The 20,316-nt window shown below is 40.4% G+C and overlaps 1 non-coding gene across 1 annotated transcript; it reads right to left on the bottom strand.

Moving 5' to 3' along the window:
* Positions 1-19,096: 19,096 nt before the first annotated feature.
* Positions 19,097-19,168, bottom strand: TRNAD-GUC (transfer RNA aspartic acid (anticodon GUC)). Its single transcript has one exon. It is a non-coding gene; the product is annotated as a tRNA-Asp (tRNA).
* Between the last annotated feature and the right edge of the window lie 1,148 nt (positions 19,169-20,316).

Raw genomic sequence — 20,316 nt, 5'->3', positions numbered from 1 at the left:
ATGGAGTGCTTTGCTTTCCCAAGCTAACTCAATGAAGGACTCGGATCATTGTGGGATAATGCTTCATCCACCTACTTCAAACACTGAAGACGTAGATCAACAAAAGGCCACTAGCCTAGAGCATTGAAGGTGAGCACTTCAAGCTATCGTAAGTTGCAAGGACCATCTTGCACATGCATAAACACTATTCTCGCACCTAGAATGCTTGTGGAATATTGTCCTTGGGCTCTTTTTGCAAAACCTTGAAAGTTTCCCTTATTCTAACTATTTCGATTCCAAATTTTTGCATTTCTTGACCTTTGTTCAATCTCTTGAACTATTGGAGCCACTCAAATCAATGCATCTTTTAAATCTGATGGTCTCATTAATTCAAGATGTGTATTTAGGGGCGGATTTAGACCATTGCAAAATTTGGATACTTTCTATGAAACATCCATCGTAGGTGCATATTTTAGAAGTGTTACAAATTTGGAGTAGTAGGCTTTTAGGCTTAGGCTTAACTACTTTAGATTGAAGAACTCGTTCATCTTCTGGGCTTGATATGTGGGTGGAAGATATCTCCCACATATCGTGTCCTTAATTTTGTCCCAAGTGATAGCACCTTTGGCCATTCTTTGGTCCTTGCTGTTAGAAGACAAGCATAGGAACCCACTATAAGCAAGGGAGTATAAGGGCAAATGAGTGTGAATAGCCCTAGGGGCAGGGAAAACCCTAACCCTAGCTTGGCAGAGGCTATATAAACAGCCTATGGGTCACTATCATGTGTGGGAGAGAGTACCCAAGTTGTACTCTAAGCAACTTAGTAAGCAAGATTTTGTTCTTGTATTTTGAGCTCTCTTCTCCCTTTTGTGCACACATTCCAATGCTGCAACTCTAGTTTCCAACATGGTATCATATCCAACTCTGATCTCCTCAGCTTCCCTCAGCCTCAGCTATCACTAAGTGCACATGAGCTTTTATCTCTTTCATCTTATCCTTCTTTCCTCCATAGCTGCCTACAACCTACCTCCATTGGAGGACTTGGGGAGGACAAAGGAAGCCATATCTGCTTCTGGTTTCTTCTAGGGACTTCTTGCCTATCCCAGGGCGACTCAGCCTGGTGCAATAGAGGTGGACATTAGTCGACATAGGAGCTGACATTGCGTGTTTTTCCAGATTTGGTGCAGATTTCATAGGCGACTGGTTTGAGCTGAAACATGTCTGATACAGGGCACAATAATGCTGACTACCTTGGGGCTTTGATAGCCCCCCTAGTGGGCCATCCTCCCACAAGAGGGCTTCTAGAAATTCCTCCCATAGAGAGAGATCTCTGCCAAACCCTAACTGCGTATCTTGTGGCAGCCATAGCCAGCAAGCTCTAAGCTTGGCATTTTTCACTTTTTACACTCTAAGCTTCATTAACAGTGATTCTAATCACTGAAGCATATTCTCTGAAGCTTATTCCAGATCTAAAAGCTCTTGGGCATGCTCAATGGACATCACTAAGTGCATCAGGAAGCCGACTTCCATCTCGGTTTCATTCAAACATTTCACTAAGCTTGATATTAGTGTTTTTAAACACTAATCATTAATCATCTAATCATTTTCTTGCTGGGTATTCACTAAAATCTAGTGAGTGTTATTCCTCTTCGTATATTATTGTAAGGTTATGTGTACAATTATAAACACATAGACCATCATACACTAGAAGTGTATTGCATACCATGAGTGACTTTGTTTCAAGTACACTGGTCAATTAAATCAAAAGGATGAGTGTCATTGTACTCTCCTCGGAATCATCAGCAACAAGCATTGAGATCATAGACCAACCTTGTCCAACACAAGCTTCATCCACTAAGCCATACCACAAGGAGGAGCCTGAAGTCCAGTCTAGGTTTACTTCATTAAAACCTAAAAAGACTATTAAACCTCGAAAGAAGTTTGCACATAAGAAAGGACCACCACTGTCATACTTTGAAATATTGCATTTGTATGATTTTCAGCCTTTCTCTTCATTGCAACTGTGATTTCAAATTGTCTGATTTGCTTCCGCATTTAGTGGAAATTTTGTAAGGGACTAGACACTGCCCTTGTCCTAACAAGTGATAAGAACTTCCCAATGACCACAACATATGCTGATGTCCGTCCTCAAATTCAAAAGTTTGATGGCAAAGATTTCCACCCATGGCAAGTACTTATAAAATACAAAATCATGGAGAGAGGGTATTGGCCTCTCATTCAAGGTAGTAGAGTTGTAAACTCTGCAAATCTGGTTGATATAGAGGATGGCCAACATGCTCAAGAAATCATAATGTTACACTTAGATCAATCCCTGATTCATCATGTTGAACAACTAATACATGACTAGCTTGACATCTCAAATGGTCGAGAAGCTGTCTCTTCTCCATCTGGTGGTCAAAAAAATTACCAAAAATTTGCAACGATTGGAATTTTGCATTTCCGTCTTCCTTGGTCTTTAAAATTATCGGATCTTCAGGTTCCACTTCCATCGGCTTTAAAATCCCGCCCAAAATTTGCACCTATCCATTTCTTTTCCACACTTTACGGGGCTTTAAAAACTTCTCTCATTGGCAACCATGGGATAGGGTGACTAAGCCCATGGAATCCCACGAACTAATCTGTACAAACAATAACCAAAGAAAGCATCAAGCTACCACAAGAAATATACTCAACAAATCACAAGAACAACTCTCACCCTATCCTTGACAAAATCAAGGTATGAAAATCCACAAGGGATAGGCCCAGCATAATCTAAGTGAAATCCAGAGCGAGTCACTAACCCACTACTCAAACACGAACTGGCTCAAAGGGGTCATCCTAGTGGTGGTTTGAACTACCTACCCAACTTAGGATAACTAGACCATGACGTCCTACTAGGTGAGGACTCCTATAGCCTGGTCATCATTTTCTAGTAGCACATGTTCTTCCCAAGGTTTCCATACTTGGACATGTAAAAAGGAGGGAGCTGAGTGTAGGGTGACCCAAGGAGAATAGGGCATCGACCTCAGGTCCTGACTCGGTACCTAAGAACCTACCAAGCGGCTAGCTGCTACCCCTAGGAAGATAATGCATTGGCCCTGGGTCTGACTTGTTCCCAAGAACCTACCAAGCCTTCACAAGGCGATAATAAACTGCTTGTAGGATTTTTTTTCCCCTTTTTCGTATTCAGTGGTTAGAACCCCTTTTTACACACCTATGTAATTTTTAACTTGAGATAGATTCAGAACTTGCTCTTCTCTTTAATATTTTGGCAAGCTTCTCTAACTACCTCACACTAGCAGGGACTCCTAGGACAGCTACCTAGCAATTAGGAAGGACATGGACACAAGGACTACCCTCTATCATAGGTTTTTAAGGCTTGACAATGTCCTAACAGGAGGTAGAGAACTACTCAAATCTCCCCCAGATATACCTAACCAACCCCTAAGGACTTCATGAATTGATTGCTGGTCCCCACGAACGAAAAGAAAGTAACCCCCATGTACACATATAACATTATACTCTTAAGGGAAAAACTTAGAAAGGCGATGATACCACCTGGAATGGCCACAAAAGGCTTCTCCGTAGCAAAGGCTCCCTCCAGGCACTTTGTCCACGTCCCCAACCTATGTGATGCAATCACTAAAATAGAAAACCATTAAACATACCTGCACCAAGCAGACATATGGCCCTCTTGGCCTAAAGAAATATAACATTTCATAACCAACAAAACTGGCACTCTTGGCCTAATGAAACAAACCCTTAGAATTCAACCAAGATGGCCCTCCTAGCCTTATGAAATATAACATTAAAACTCGATAGAAATGGCCCTCTTGGCCTTATGAAATAAAAAATTTTAATACCATTCATCACAAGGTACCGTTGAAACAATCCCTTGGTCCTAACACTACTCTACTAAAGCACGAGCAAAACCAAGGATAAGGCCTCATAGGCCCTACACTAAGTGCATCAGGTTACTAGCTAACCCCCCTGCATAAATAGCAAGGGGTGTCTGACGAATATGACGATACACAATCCTATGCGTTCGTGACAAAGTAGGAAGGTGCTCACTTGCTACCAGACTCATAACCCAAACTAACCTTTGGTGGCCGAAATATGACGTGTCAGCAAGAAAACCCCAAAGTAGTACATGGCTCCCCTGGACCACAATTGAAAAATACATCTTCCACGAAAGCATAGTTAGCCAAGGAATCTGCAAAGTGATTCCATTGTCAAGGAACTAACTGACAAGTCACTGTCTCAAAGATATGCAACATGTCCAAGGTTGCACGATGGTACATCTGTAAGATGGGATCCCGCACACTATAGGTCCCATTTAACTCATAACTAGGAGTCACCTTTAACCAATAATCAGCGGATACCACCACATCGGGCTACATTCAGCCCCATGATCAAGGCCTTGGATTTTGCCATATTATTAGTAAAATAGGGGCCTAAATATACTCCCATCTTGATAACAACCTGACGTCGGGGATCTTTAATGACCACACCAATGCTCGCATGTTTAGCAGGCCCTTTGGAAGCTCCATCAAAATACAGAGTATAAACCCAGACTTCATTACGCTATAATAATCAGCTCACTTGTACTTATGATAATCAAAATCAAGCCGAGAGAGAGGATATATAATAGGCAAAATCCCTCCTTCCTCGTCACTGAACTCAATAGGAATGTCAAAAGTCATTGACAATGGTGGCAGTAGACCTTAATTTCCCACGTAAAGGATCCGTCTTACCACTCAATAACCTGATATCCTTTGCTCCACTAGATCACTCAACCTTGGTGGTAACGTTGCTCAAGATACAGATGCTCCAGATAGGGAATGATGCATCCCATCCACTTGTCTTGGTACATACTGCATGTTACAGCTGAATCCTAAAGGACTTGCACATGCACCAAGCCCAATGTTAGCCCTTACACATTGTAAGGCTTCAGCTTATTAAAGTTAACTTTAGTCTTAAACTCTACCCCCCTGCAAATCTGCTAGAAGGGCCATAGAGCCATTCTTTCCTAAATGTACAATCTTGTATGGGCCATCCCATTTGGGTTCTAATTTTCCTGGAAAGATCCTGCGATGAGAATCATAATACAATACTAATTTTGCAAATTTGTACTTCTTAGCCCGAAGATCATGAAGGGTTTTCATTCTCCTCTTTCCTACTTCTTGATGTAGCAAAGCCTACAATTGAATCTCATCAAGATGTGCCAAAGAAGTATATTGTTCATGTAATGCTTCTTCCTCTCCCAATGAATGATTGAGGGAAAAATGCACAGTGGGGAGCTCTATTTCTAATGGAAAAACACACTCCTCCCCATACACCAGCTTGAACGAGGTGTGGCATGTGGATCTCTTGAAGGTCCTGTTGTAAGCCTATACTACCACATATAATTTCTTATCTCAATCGATCTTGCTTTCTAATATGATCTTAGATAAGATTCCTACCAGATGTTTATTTGTACTCTCAACCTGACCGTTTTCTTGAGGATTATACGGGGTAGTCTTGTTGTGCTTAATCTTCAAAGATTCAATCAGGGCCACTATAACCTTGTTCAAGAAGTGTGTCCCTCGATCAGACACAATATCCTTTGATGGACCGAAATGGCAAACAATTTGCTCCATAATGAAACTGGCCATCTCCTTAGCACCGTCATCCATTTCTCGAGCTTTAGACCACTTTGTAAAGTAGTCCATTGCTGCAATAGTATACCACTTTCGCATAGTTGATGAAGGGTATATTGGTCCCACAAAATCAATACCCCATTTTTCAAAGGGTAACATAACCAAAATTGGATTTAGAGGTCGCTTATGATTTTCTCTCACATCGTGTCTTTGAGACACATCACAGCGCTTAGCATAACTAAAAGCATCTTGGAAAATCGATGGCCACCAATATCCAACATGGAGAGCTTTTTGGGTGGTAAGCCGGCCAGCAAAATGTCCCCCACATGTTGAATCATGGCACTCCTCAAGAATAAACTGTACCTCATCGGGTACTACACAACGACAATAGATATCATCTACTCCTTGCCGATACAAGACACTCGCTATAATCGAAAAGTGTAATGCTTGTTGCTTGATTTTTCTCTTTTCAGACTTCAATAATGTAGCCCCAAATCCTCATGTAGATAAATAATGTGTTATCGCCGCATACCAGAAAGGTATAGAAGTTGTATCAATTTTAAATAGACCTTCAATATCACTTCCTATCCACAAGACATTCTACAATACCCTACAGCTTTGGTGGCTTGCTCCTAATCTCATAATCAAACTCTTGCAAAGTGATTAACCACTTTGCTAACTGATCAAGTGGCTACAACTTGTTCAACAACAATCTAAGTCCTTCCACCTTCGTAAAGAATACTACATATTAAGACTTCAAGCTCAACTTTACTATCTTTAGGTTGTGTGAACTCGACACTTAGCTTGTCCAACCGTACCACATGTGGACATTAAATAAGTCAGTCTGTACTTGTTGTGAATGGTCTCAAAGACCTTAGACCTTAGAGTGTTGTATTCACCTTAGCTATATGGATTATGAAATATGAAGAAAATGGAGAGAGTGAGTATATTGGCTCCTCTCAATTGCTCCAACCCTTCTCTATGTCTCTCTCTCTTCTAACATGGTATCAGAGTCATGAATGGGCTCTATGGTGGATAGCATTTGTGAAGTAGACTTGGAACTTGAAGATTTAGGTTTCTTAACAAGAGGGGCTGATTGCCATTTTTCCTGTTCAAGGTATGAATTACTTCTTCATTTGGTTTTCCATTGCTATTGGAGGGTCATGTCTGAGCATTTGGAGCCTTCATTGATCACATTAGAGAGAGCATTGATCATCAGTGTGTTGAAATGAATACACCCTCAAGCTACATCATGTGTCTACGCCTACTGTCCAAACTGCTCACCATGGCTACAAATCAATAAAATAATCACTAATCAAGTGATCTATAGCTTGCATACACACTTCGAAAGGTACTTGAAGGTTGTAATATGCTATTTCCTTCATGGGAGCTCATCTATGAGTTGTAATAGTGAATTGCAAACTTGGATAAAGTCTTGAATTGCTATAGACAGGGTATATATAGCATATGGTTTACATTGGAAAGGTTTTGGAGCTCTTCGACATGTCTAGAAGACTTCATTAGAGCATAGGTATGCTCAGGGAGACATGGGCATTCGTTATCATGCTTATGGGCTGAAGTTTGTTCATAAAAATACTCAGATTTGGAAGTATCTGACATGCTAAAATATATCATGGGATTTCTAGCACTAATACAGGGCAGCGTTTGATCCATACATGCCTAAGAATGATGGTTATGACTAGCTAGAATGTTGGGTGAATGTCTGGGCAATACCCGTGTACACTTGGGCATGATTAAAATGATTAAAAATTCAGTTTTGGAATGCATTTAAAGATCTAAAAATCACAGACTAAAAACTATCATAAAAATGTGGACAACAAACATGGTCTTTGCATGAAGCACTACATGGCATTAATTGGTCCCTATCAAATGTATGGTTTGGGATATGTCTGGTGGGAATGTTTAAAGCATTGGGATAAGCATTGAGTGCTACTAAAAACTGAAGTCTGGAGCTGAAAACAAATGCATTTAAAGTGTCTTGGTTGATTACAAGTAGGGAATGTAGTCCATGACATTGTTTCTTGAAGACAGAGTGTCTATGGTTGTATGTGCGGTCATGTATTGGCCCCGACACATTGGAGCAAATGTATGAATTGATTTGAAGACATTTTGGAGCTGGATAAAGCTTGCTTTGCTGAATATTTTTTGATTGCAATTTGTAAACAATAGTTTTGACACTTCTACTTGCTGGTTATGCATTGATTTGTGCACGTGTGGTCATATTCGAATTACATGTACCAGTAGATGTTTGTGAAGTTTTGAAGTATGTATGACATGTATACATCTCTATTTTGGTTGTGAAAGAATTGCTGGTCATTTACAGCTTGCAGATTTCAGAGTGCATGTATATCCACTAGCAGAGAGGTTGAATGTCATAGAGTTTACAACAACTACATGATCTATGTATTGGCTGATATACCTACGGGTTATACCACATGGTGTGGATGTTTTGAGATGTTAAGGGGCTGAAATGCTCTGGTTTCAGCAGTGAATTTGTTGTAGAAAACTATCATAAATAGTCAAAGACTACAGTTAGTCAGTTAGACTTGTTGGCTTGCAGGTAGTCTGGCATTGTTTGCAACATGGCAAATGTAGACATAACCGTCAATATAACCCAGATAGTGGGGGAAAAGCTTGATAGCAATAATTATGCCATATGGAAGTTTCGCGCATGGCGAATTTCCTGATCGGAAAAGGATATTGGGACTTGGTGAGAGGTGTTGAAGCAGAACCTAAAATTTCAAAGAGGAATCCTAAAGCTAATCAAAGACGAGCGCACCAAGCTTGGTTGGAAAGAGCTTACAAGGTGCTACACTGGTTATCTTTGTGTATCTCAGATGCTATGGTAATGCAGATCATGAACTACAAGTCACCGGCACATGCATGGAATTATGGCACAACTACCAATGCCATGAAGATACAGTTGAAGCAAAAATTCAACAACATGGAGAGAAAAGGTAGATCTATACAGGATTATGTCACTGAGATTAAGACTATTGCAGATCAGTTGGCATCAATTGGCACACAGGTTGAGGATGAAGACATGGTTGCAGTGACATTAAATGGTTTGGGATTTGAATATTGTCAAGATTGTGGGAGAGAAGGAAGGAGTCTCACTTGTAGCTTTCTTGCTTGCACAATGGGGGAATACACACAAGGGTGGAGGCTAAAAACAGTTTTCCTCTTCTTAGTTGTGTAAGCCAAAAGAACTCTGGTACATAGAAATAGAAGAACCCTATATATGGGTCTCAAACCAAACTCAACTAACTAAGGTGGCATACTAACTGAGCCACAAACAAATAAGGATAGCTGTCATCTAGTTATTATTCATGGGCGGTGTACCAACCGCATCTGCAACTGACAAGTCAGTGACATAAATACACAACGGTCACCCTGGCATATCACGAGTGGAGCTCGATATCTAAACACTCCCCCTCGAGCTCAATCCCAATTCCTGCGCACCAAGCAGGTCTCTAAACTTGCGCAGCTTCTCTGCGCCCAATTCCTTCGTGAATATGTCAGCTACCTGATCCTCTGTGCTGACATAAACTAGATCAATAAGACCTAGTAAAACCCTCTCCCGCACATAGTGATAATGCACCTCAATGTTCTTTGTTCTAGCATGATAGATTGGGTTATTTGCCAAGTGTATACTGCTCATGTTGTCACAATAAATGACAACTGGCCCCATCTGTAAGCTGATGCATATCATAAAGTAGCTTATGCAACCAAGCTACCTCACATGCAGCCATTGCTGCACCCCTGTACTCAGCCTCTGTGCTCGACAAGGCAACTGTAGGTTGTTTCTTGCTGCTCCAAGTGACTGCAGCACTCCCAAAAGAGAACACATATCCACTGGTAGATCGTCTATCAGAAATACTACCAGCCCAATCAGCATTAGTGTATCCATGCAACTGTATCTAAACCCTAGTCTCATAAAGTAGTCCATACTGCAATGTGGACTTCACATACCTGAGTATGTGTCTAGCCGCATCCAAATGTGATTTCCTTGGAGCCTGCATAAACTGACTTACCAATCCAACAGCATAGCTCAAATCTGGCCTGGTAATAGTCATATAAATCAAAATTCCTACTATGCATCTGTACATAGTAGGGTCTTCCAGAAGCTCACCTGCATCTACGCTCAACTTCACATTCTGCTCCAAAGGAACTGAAATAGGCTTACAGCCTGTCATCCCATATTTGGACAGCATGTCCAATCCATACTGCCTCTGCAAGAGCCATATTCCATTTGGTGATCTAATCACCTCAATGCCCAAGAAATAATGCAGCTCTCCCAAATCCTTCATCTCAAACTTCTGCTTCAATAGCATTTTCACATGGAGGATATCTTCATCACTGTCACCTGTGATAATCAAATCATCAACATAAATGACAAGTAGCATAATACCTTTCTTTGTTTTTCTCACATAAAGTGAGAAATCTACCTTGAAAATCTGAAAGCCAATAGTGACAAGATACTGTCCTATCTTGTCAGACCATGCTTTAGGTGCTTGCTTCAAGCCATACAAGGCTTTCTTCAACCTGCAAACAAACTCAGGATGAACAACATGCACATAACCTGGTGGCTGCTCCATATAGACCTCTTCTTGCAAATCACCATGCAAGAAGGCATTCTTTACATCCATCTGATGTAAAGACCATTCCTTTGATACAGCCATAGCAATGACTGCTCTTACGGTTGCCATCCTTGCAACCGGACTGAATGTTTCTTCATAATCAATGCCATATGTTTGTACATACCCCTTGACTACTAATCTTGCCTTGTGTCTGTTCACAGAACCATCTGCATTGTGCTTCACCTTATAAACCCACTTACAGCCAATTGCATTCTTACCTTTAGGCAAAGGTACCAATTCCCATGTAGCATTTGCTTCCAAGGCATCCATTTCTTCATCCATGGCTTTCTCCCATTTTTCTTTTTCCATGGCTTGCTCAAAAGAAGTGGGTTCTGGTTCTTTGACCATATATGCATAGTGAATGGCTGTAAATCCATCATATTTCAGCCTATCCACAGGATACCTAACTCTGGTAGACCTGCGCAAAGTAGGTTCACTCCCAGGTGCTCTCAAAACATCCTTGGTCTTCCTTACTCCAGGTGTAACAATAGAAGGAATACCCAACTCATCATCAATGCTCTGTTCTGAGCCACCGGATTCACCATCCACATAAGAGTGACCTGCATTCACATCAAACATAGGCTGATCTACCTTCTCTTTTCCTTTTCGTGATACCTGCATACCACTATCTGCATTGCTTTGAGAAGATTCTCCTGATCTCAATCTGCCTGTCCATGGCGAAGAATGTGAACCACTGCTAGAGGACGCTCCAGGTCCACTAATATCTTGTGACTGCTGCTGTGAATTCTGTGCAGCATTACCATTTTGTGCATCTACATTATTAATCACATTTACTGGTTTATACCAGCTACTCATCTCATAAAAAACAACATCTCTGCTCACTATAAACTTACAAGTAGAAGGGTTATAGCATCTATACCCTTTTGCTACAGAGAATAACCAATAAAGATCCACTTTTCAGCTTTTGGATCCAACTTGGATCTCAACTCATCTGGCACATGAACATAGGTAATGCAACAAAAAATTTTCAAATGAGAAATATCTGGTTTCCTACCAGTATACCTCTCCTCTGGAGTCATGCCATGTATTGCTGCAGTGGGAGTCCTGTTCATTATGTAGACTGCTGTAGCAACTGCCTCAGTCCAGTTCTCTACCTCTGCCTCTACCTCTTCCATCATTTGAGTAGAAGACAGCTTCTTTTGAAGTTCCTCCTGAAGAAGATGCACCACCATTTCTCTGCTCCTCAGAAATTAGAAGAGGAATCAACTCCTCAAAATCAGAAAATCTTTCACGGACGGAAATGGATGTTCGGAATTGTGCATAATCCTTTCCTAGACCATTCAAGGTCACAGAAACTAAATCATCATCTTCCACTGGCGACCCAATGGAAGCAAGTGCATCTGCAATCTTCTTCACCTTCATGTGGTAGTCATTGATGCTCATATTTTCTCTTTGCACATTGTGCAACTCTTGCTTGAGCTGGATTTTCCTGGCTTGTGTATTTGTGCTATACATTTTTGACAGAGTATCCCATGCCTCCTTTGGCGTACTTGCATCCTGAATATGCACAATCATAGAGTCTGAAATGCTGATAGACAGCCAGTACATAACTTTCCTAGCTCTCTCATGCCATGCTTTAAATGCCTGCATTTGCTGTTGATTGGGAACATAAGGAAGAACTGGTTCTTCTTCATTTCCTGCAACGAATTCCCAATATCCTTTTCCCATAAGGAAATTCGTCATTCTGAACTTCCATGCTTGGAAGTTGTTCTTGTCAAGCTTTTCAGTGACAATCTGTGAAAGAGAATCAGACGCCATTACAGAACACTCCAAAAAATTCTGTCACTGCAAAAAACACAGCTTCAACCTCACAAGGGCAAATCTGCAAAACTGACGAAAGTGGTACTTGACCACACAGTCACTTCCTAGTGACGATTTTGCATCAACAGGCAATAAGAATGATTCTGTAACTCTTAATGTCTCTGTGCACAAGCATACGATGCAACTTCTACAGTAACTTTTCACCGACCTGTAGAACAGTGGTCGCATAGCATAAAACTGGGCCTTTTTCCGAGTGCGTGCAGAAAACTTCCGCCTCCAAAACAGGCCCCGAAATGGCCTCAAATCAAAAAAATAGGGTCATCTGGGCTAAAGCCCTCACCCGCAGCATATACTGCCCTCTTGCTTCACCGCGAAGGGTGTCTCAACCTGAGACAATGCACTCTTGCACTTTCCGGCTGTGCTACCTGTAGAGACTTGCTCCCAAAACAGAAGAATGAAAGCAACACTGGTCCTCTTACCAGAACACCGCGAACTTGGATTGCTTTCTTGAGCTCCTTACCATGAACAAGGCTCTGATACCATGTCAAGATTGTGGGAGAGAAGGAAGGAGTCTCACTTGTAGCTTTCTTGCTTGCACAATGGGGGAATACACACAAGGGTGGAGGCTGAAAACAGTTTTCCTCTTCTTAGTTGTGTAAGCCAAAAGATCTCTAGTACATAGAAATAGAAGAACCCTATATATGGGTCTCAAACCAAACTCAACTAACTAAGGTGGCATACTAACTGAGCCACGAACTAGAGTAGATAAGGATAGCTGTCATCTAGTTATTATTCATAGGCGGTGTACCAACCGCATTTGCAACTGACAAGTCGATGACATAAATACACAACGGTCACCCTGGCATATCACGAGTGGAGCTCGATATCTCAACAAATATAAGTCATTCAATACTTCCATCTCTGTGCCAATTGAAATGCTGGATTTCAATGAGCTGGTTGCATTTCTCATTCATGAAGAGGTTAAACTTAGATTGGCTACAAGTTCTAGCAGCTCCAAGAACAAGGATGTTGTATTTTATTCGAATCAACACAGCCATGGCAACCGTGGTAGAGGTCATGGTTCTAGAAGAGGATGCCAACAAAATGTATCCTATGGTCACAATAACCAACATGGTTCAAATGCACGAGTAGGTGGAAATTTCAGAGGCAGAGGGAGATCTAGCCCTAGGGGCAGAGGCTCCTGGCAGCAGCAGCGTCCATCTGACAATCCTAATAAGGATAAGGATTGTCACTAATGTGGAAAGTATGGTCATATTTCTAAGGATTGCTGGAATAAGTAGGGCAATCAAAGAGACAAACAGCATGGACATTATGCAACGTCCAGTCAAGCAAAACATGCATCTAGGGGATAGATTGTTTGCCATGACATATGTGAAAGACAAGGCTACTGAGAAGTCTCATGAGAATGTTGTTTGGTACATTGATTTGGGGGCATCGAATCATATGACACCTCATGGTGATTGGTTTACAGATATGGTGCCTGAGAAGAATGGCTATGTATGCACAGGGGATGACACACATCATACTATAGAACATAAAGGCAAATTACCTTTGGTAATCCATGATCGTAGGAAGAAGAACATACATGATGTACTACATGTCCCGTCAATTACTAAAAATCTATTGTATGTGGGTCAGATGATTGAGCAAAATTTGCAGGTCCAATTTAACAAGCATGGATGCTTCATTGAGGAGTTTGGTAATGGCTGCAAACTGATTGCTCGAGGTCATAGGAATGGCAAGATGTTTACTCTTGATGCCACTTTGCCACAACTGAAATCAGCAATGTAAACATGCAAAAAAGTAGGCCTCTAGGAAGTTTATATTCTATTGAAAGAAATGGAGGTATACTAGTTTTTGAATTATCACCACTTAATAGAGAAATGCAATCAATTTAGGAGACATTATTATAAATGAATATGGAAGCATGAGATGAAAATAAGTTGTGATACTTTTGGTAATGAGAATTATCATCTACATCCTCTTCATCCTCATCCTCTCCGCATGGCTATTTGTCAATATCAAGATCATCTTGATCTTAGTTTTCAACATCATGTAGATCTACTATGTGGTTTGCAAGAGCTCCACTTACACCACACCACTCTTGTAAGGAAGGATCGCTATCTAGAAGGGCATAGCATTTTGATTCTAAAACCATGGCTTCAAAATCATCTTTTCAACAAAGAGCAATACACCGTTGTTTCTTTCATAAGCTTTGTTCCAGCACAACTTCACCACAATATATCTCAAGAATATAGTTGTGTTTTGGACAAAATGCTAAAATGAGGCCATCAATGAAGCTTCTATCTAGTAAGTATTGATTTTGACTCCCACCGCCTGAAGTAGACACCTTTTGTGTCACAATTTCATCAATGGCCTCAAATTTTCAATCTTGCTTATTAGAAAAACCACAATTGCAATCTCAATTGTTCCAACTATCCATTCATCATCTTTTTATGTGTGTATCACACCAAATTCATAGTGCACCTTTGTTGATTGACTAACAACTCCAACAATAAGCATCCCAATGTTGATAAAATCAATAAAGCTCACTATAACATATTCATATTGTGAACTAAGTGTGTTGAGGGAAAGTGCCAATTCTATGGAGAGCTAGTCTTTTGTACCATATATATCCAGCACTACTAGTTGGAATGGTATATGTGCTTTAGTGCAAAAATCTTTAATTTTAATGATATCATATTCTACCCCTTAGATTCCCCAAGGAATAGACTCTTGCTAGGATATAATGCCCATAGCTACTCTATATAGGTGATTGAGCAAGGTCACTACACTTTTTGAAAACGAGGGATTTATTTTTTATTTGTTGAGAGATTTCCTAACAAAGGACTGATTGTAGCTTCTCATATGATTGCATTGGTAGTCCCGTAGCTTTTATTTCTTGCATACCTATTCCCAATCTAGATTTTTCCTTAATTGATAAAAAAGAAATGCAATTATTGAATTTTTTTAGTACTCAACCTGTCTTCAACTACCAAGTCATCTCCTCCATGTGCAATCTTTGAAGAGTATGCCTTCCCTTCTTAAGTAATATTTCCTTGTTAAGGAGTGATGCATAAAATTCTAGAACTTCACTCTTCTCAAGGCCTAAAATGCAGTTGAACAATGTGGGCCCTGATGTTACTATTCCTTGTGCTTGTTGAATGTGTCCACCCTTTAGAGTTTGGGTTCTTGAACTTTAATTTGGATTTTCTAGTTGAGTTTCTCCTTCTGTATGGAAGTTGGCCTCATGCATATAGTCTCATGATCTTTACCAAAATATTGCATACATCATCCTCACATAAAAGTAAATGCAAATCATTTTTGACAAACCCCTTTTGCAATGTGTGCTCTATGGTCCTAACAAAGGCTTGCAAATTTGAAAAATACAAAATCACTCCCAAGTATAGATCACTTTAATAGTAGTTAGCATTCATCTTTGTAGGGTCCCAAATTGGATATCTCATGTTACTCAATATAAAATGTTATGATAAACATGTGTCTATGGTTTTTATAATCAATTGTTAGTGCTACACTAAGATATGGAAGTGAGGCTCAAACTTGAGTTTGAGGCCCACTGGCTAATGTTACAACATCATATAAAAATCAAGCTCAAATTTAAGATTGAGCCTCACTTGCTAGTATTAAATTAGCATATGGAGGTGAGGTTCAACACTTTCTTTACATTTAGGATTAGTTGAAGATAGCCTACTATTTATGTTTGCAAAAATTTCTTTATTGCACATATTAACAAGAGTAAGGAAACAACATATATACATGCATTCCTAAGCTTTAGCAAAGAATGAAAAGAGTATCTTCCAAGATTCAGACTCCCTCTTGGTTTGGTTGACATCAAGTGGAGGTTTATAAGGACAACTGTTTGTATTCCATTGTGTTCATGCTTGCATTAGCTGATCAAGATAGGGCTCCTTTTGCATTCACTTGGCAATAGATATGTTCCCATCTTTGGATATTTCTCGTGAGATCTTGGGAGGAAAATTGAGAAATGTCTTAGATTTCCTATACCTAAATTGATGATGCAATTGAGGAGTCACCTTTGGAAGATTTGCATTTTGCAATCATTTTGCAGCACTAATGGAGTGTTGACTAGAGCTTATCCAATAGTCAACCTTATGTATATCTTCTCTAGCAAGTTTGTAAATGGGAAGTTTACTAGCACGATCAAAGGCATCAATATTATCAAAATCTCTTCTTGCTTTGTGTCTTCAATGAGATCTAGTGTTAGAATCTTAACCCGATCCACATTTAACCATATGTACACATAATTTGAAGGAGCAAGGAAACATCTCATCACATCAATGCAAAAGACATCATCTATACCAAAAAGATAATAAGCCTACTTGGTTTCTAAGGAAGTTATTGCCTTTCTATCTTGATTTTTTGAACCCTCCAGTGCTAGTAACTCCCTATTAAAAACCTCTGTATATTTTGAGCCACTTGCACTCTTGGCTCTTTGCCTCTTTGATAACTTTTCTTGGACCTAATCTTTTGAACCACTTGCACTCTTGAATTTTTACCTCTTTGATAAATTGTGATCTTTTGAACCACTTGCACTCTTGGCTTTTTGCCTCGTTGATAACTTTTCTTGAGCATGTTCAATACTAGAAGCATCCTTTGCCTCTCTTCTTAATTATGAGTGCTTGCACCTCTTGCTCTAGGGAATGTGCTTTACCATCACCTTCAATTTCACTTGCATGAGGGAATTCAAGCACCTTGTTTTCTTCACCTTCCTTCTCACCATGCTTTCAAGAGCTTCCACTAGTCGTGATTGCTCTACATTTCTTCTCCATAGCCTTCTTAGCTTGAGTCTTTGTGGTCCTCTAACCAGGAAGAGCCTTCTTTTGTAAATCCAAGGCCTACTTTGCTTGCCTCGTTGCTTTCACCAAGTCTTACAAACTATTGGCCCCCAAATCTTCTTCATTGAATAAGTTAATGATTTCCAATCCTAATTTTACTACAGAAATTTCCTTCCCTTGTTTACTACCACTCATATCTGTTGTACTGAAAGTGTCCAATGATAAGAAAAACTTGTTTGCTTTTGTGGTCTCTCCATCCACTAGTAGTATATTGTATGTAAAGCATGGGATTGTTGTCCCATCCACATAATTTTTGGTAGCAGTAGCAACTCCCCTATCTCCATATATCATATCACATTGAGAAAGGTAAAAATAAAGGTCACCTTTGAAGTTTCCATTGACATCATAGCTATCCACAAACCACTTCATTGCTTCTTCTTTTGTCATTTTGTAAGTTTTATCCACCTTGATTCTAGGAGTGGTGATTTTGATTTGACTCATTATTTCAAGAGCATCCAATGTAAAGGCTTCTCCACGTGATTGTAAGGTAGCCATTTTGTTATTGCTAGAATCCATTCATATGAAAAGAAAGGAGTATTTTAAGATTTACAAACAATAATGGCAATGACAAATCTCTAATGGAATTGGAAGTCTCAAAATAGACAACTTCAATGGAGGCTACATCTCATGAGGATCAAGCTTAAAATTAGGCATGTAGGTGTAGCTAGTATTAAGATTTAGCCTCACTTTCTAGTTCTAACCTTGGACATAAAGAGGAGGCTCAAGAGCCTTAATTGCTACTTCTACACAGTAGCATAGTGAGGCAAGGCTCAAACTCACATTTGAGTCTCACTTGCAAGCTTTAGTATAGCACATGGAGTTGAGGCTTGTCGAGCCTTACTTGCAAAGGGAGGTGAGGCCCAAACTCAAGTTCATGCCGTAGTTACTAGAGCAACACAAGCACTTAAAGAGACCACTCTATGGAGACTCACTTTCTAACTCCACCCTTGACCATGAATGTGAGGCTCAAACTTAAGTTCAAGCCTCACTTGCTACTACTACTATACTAGCATATGGAGGCAAGGCTTGCTTGAGCTTCACTTGATAGCTCTATGATAGAACATGGAGGTGAGGCTCTAGCTTAAGCTCAAGCCTCACTTGCTAGCGGGTACTGATTAGGATTGCCTAAAAGCTAGTCATATAGTGTGGAAGCTTCACAATATAATCCCAATTCTATGTTATCATAAAGACTTAGGAGTTGAGGAGATAAAACATTGGAAGCGAGCAATCATTGTCAAGCAAAAATGCCACACACACTATCTAACCAAGTAAGTTCTTCTAGTGTATTGCTTTTGAACAGTTAGCTGTTAAGTTTCCTAGTTAATAAAACTCATTTTTATTATACTATTAAATGAATACTTAGATTAGAGATTAGTGACTTACTTATCATGTTGCAGCACGCTAATGAGCAACAAAAACATGTTATTATGAACTTGGAAAAGAAGACTAGAGAGCAATAACAGAGATTATGAAGAGATGAGAGAGGAGGAAGAAGTGATTAAGAATGATTAGTAATAGATTAGTAAAACTTGGCTAATGCTTGAGAAGCTTCGAAGTAGTACTTCTACACAAAGATGTATGTATAGTATGTGTTCATGGTTTGGGCTAGAAATAAATGTTGTGCACGTATCGTACAAAGGCAATCGGTTTGGTTTTTGTGAGTGCGGAAAACTATAAATCCTCGGTCTGTCATCTTCTTCTTGTATAGCAGGGTTCGGGAAATAATTTTTGAGGAAGAGGAAGTAAATCCTTTTCATTCTCTATTGTCTGAGAAGGAAATGTCTCCCATTGAAACAATATCTTATACATATATTTAACAAATATAACTATATTTTGAAACATTTGAACAAGATTTATTTCCTTATTCCAAAGAATTGGGAAGGAGTTTTGGTCAATGTGATCAAGTTCTAAGTTGAAGGAACCCATCGGGAAAGTACAAAAGACAACAAATATAACTATATTTTGAAACATTTGAACAAGATTTATTTCCTTATTCCAAAGAATTGGGAAGGAGTTTTGGTCAATGTGATCAAGTTCTAAGTTGAAGGAACCCATCGGGAAAGTACAAAAGACCCCGGGGCCAAAGCAAATCCCCCTGCTCAGGCTCAATCTAGCCCCAGCAGCAATAATCTCAGAACGCCGTTGCCGGGGATCGAACCCGGGTCACCCGCGTGACAGGCGGGAATACTCACCACTATACTACAACGACCATTGAATGCTCGGTAAATGCTGCATTTATCCCTGAAACACTAGCACAGACCCTGATCCATTTATGAGAGCCCCGTCCGGCGCCTGCTGCCGCTGTAGGGGACACCAGATCTGCGCCAGGGAGATCACGCCTTTTTCGTGACGATGGGGATGAGAGAGAGAGAGAGAGATCTATGGCGGGTAGGCAACGCCAGTTAGCTCTATCGTATATCGAGGCCACTCGCTCTTTTTCCCTTCTTGTTTCATATCTTTTTTAGCGGACATCGTCTCTCTCTCTCTCTCTCTCTCTCGGGCTGCAGCCTCTCAAAGGGACCTTCCTTCCCTTACTCGTCGAGGCACGTGGGATACTATGGGTCGAAACCGCGCAGCATATGTACGGGACTTCCCTTGGACTTGGAGAAGTGCGGAATTCTCAATAGTATAGCCTCAACGCGGCACAATCACATTGTCACGAACCATTTGTAAGGCATTGCGCTGGATAAGGCTCCCATTCTTCTAATGAACGTCGCTCAGCGAGTATCGTTGGTTCGATCTTCGTGCACACATCATTTGTCGCTCTGGCCCACCACATCGTTCAACAGGATCAGTCTGTAAAAGGGGCCGACAAAACAGGCAAAAGGACGAGCACGCTAATTCATTCACAACCCAACCCCACACCGATGGGGTGGCAACCAAGCTGCATGACGAATCCAATCCAACCCTCAACAACATGACGGTCCCTTCCTTCACCTGCATAGCATATAGTTCACGTTTCATACGATGCCTCTTTTGTGCCAATGCAGTCCCAAGCAAAGGCGCGGGCAAACAGCTACCAATTTCCATTCAAGTCTTGCGCCACATAAAATCATTTCAACCTTGATAAATCTCAACATGGAGTCACAAAATACATATCTCATGAAATTTAATGGACTCAATTACCACACTTGTTTTGTAAAAACAAAGTCTTTTCTCATCAAGAAGGGGTGGTGAAATGTTGTCAATCGTAAGGCAAAGTGCCCTAGAGATCTAGAACATAAGGAAACATGGACCACCAATGACAAAAAGGTACTAGCCACTCTGGTGCTCGGTGTATGGAGGATGATTATGTTCACCACATTGGTGTGATTGTGACATTTCTAAAAAAGCATGGGTCATTCTTCAAGTAACATT

Source organism: Lygodium microphyllum, chromosome 2, assembly GCF_053477565.2.
Source record: "Lygodium microphyllum isolate KBCC chromosome 2, Lygodium_microphyllum_v1.1.10, whole genome shotgun sequence".
NCBI classification, from domain to species: domain Eukaryota; kingdom Viridiplantae; phylum Streptophyta; class Polypodiopsida; order Schizaeales; family Lygodiaceae; genus Lygodium; species Lygodium microphyllum.
The sequence above is the reverse complement of the archived record's forward strand: the minus strand, read 5'-3'. Positions and strand labels throughout refer to the sequence as shown.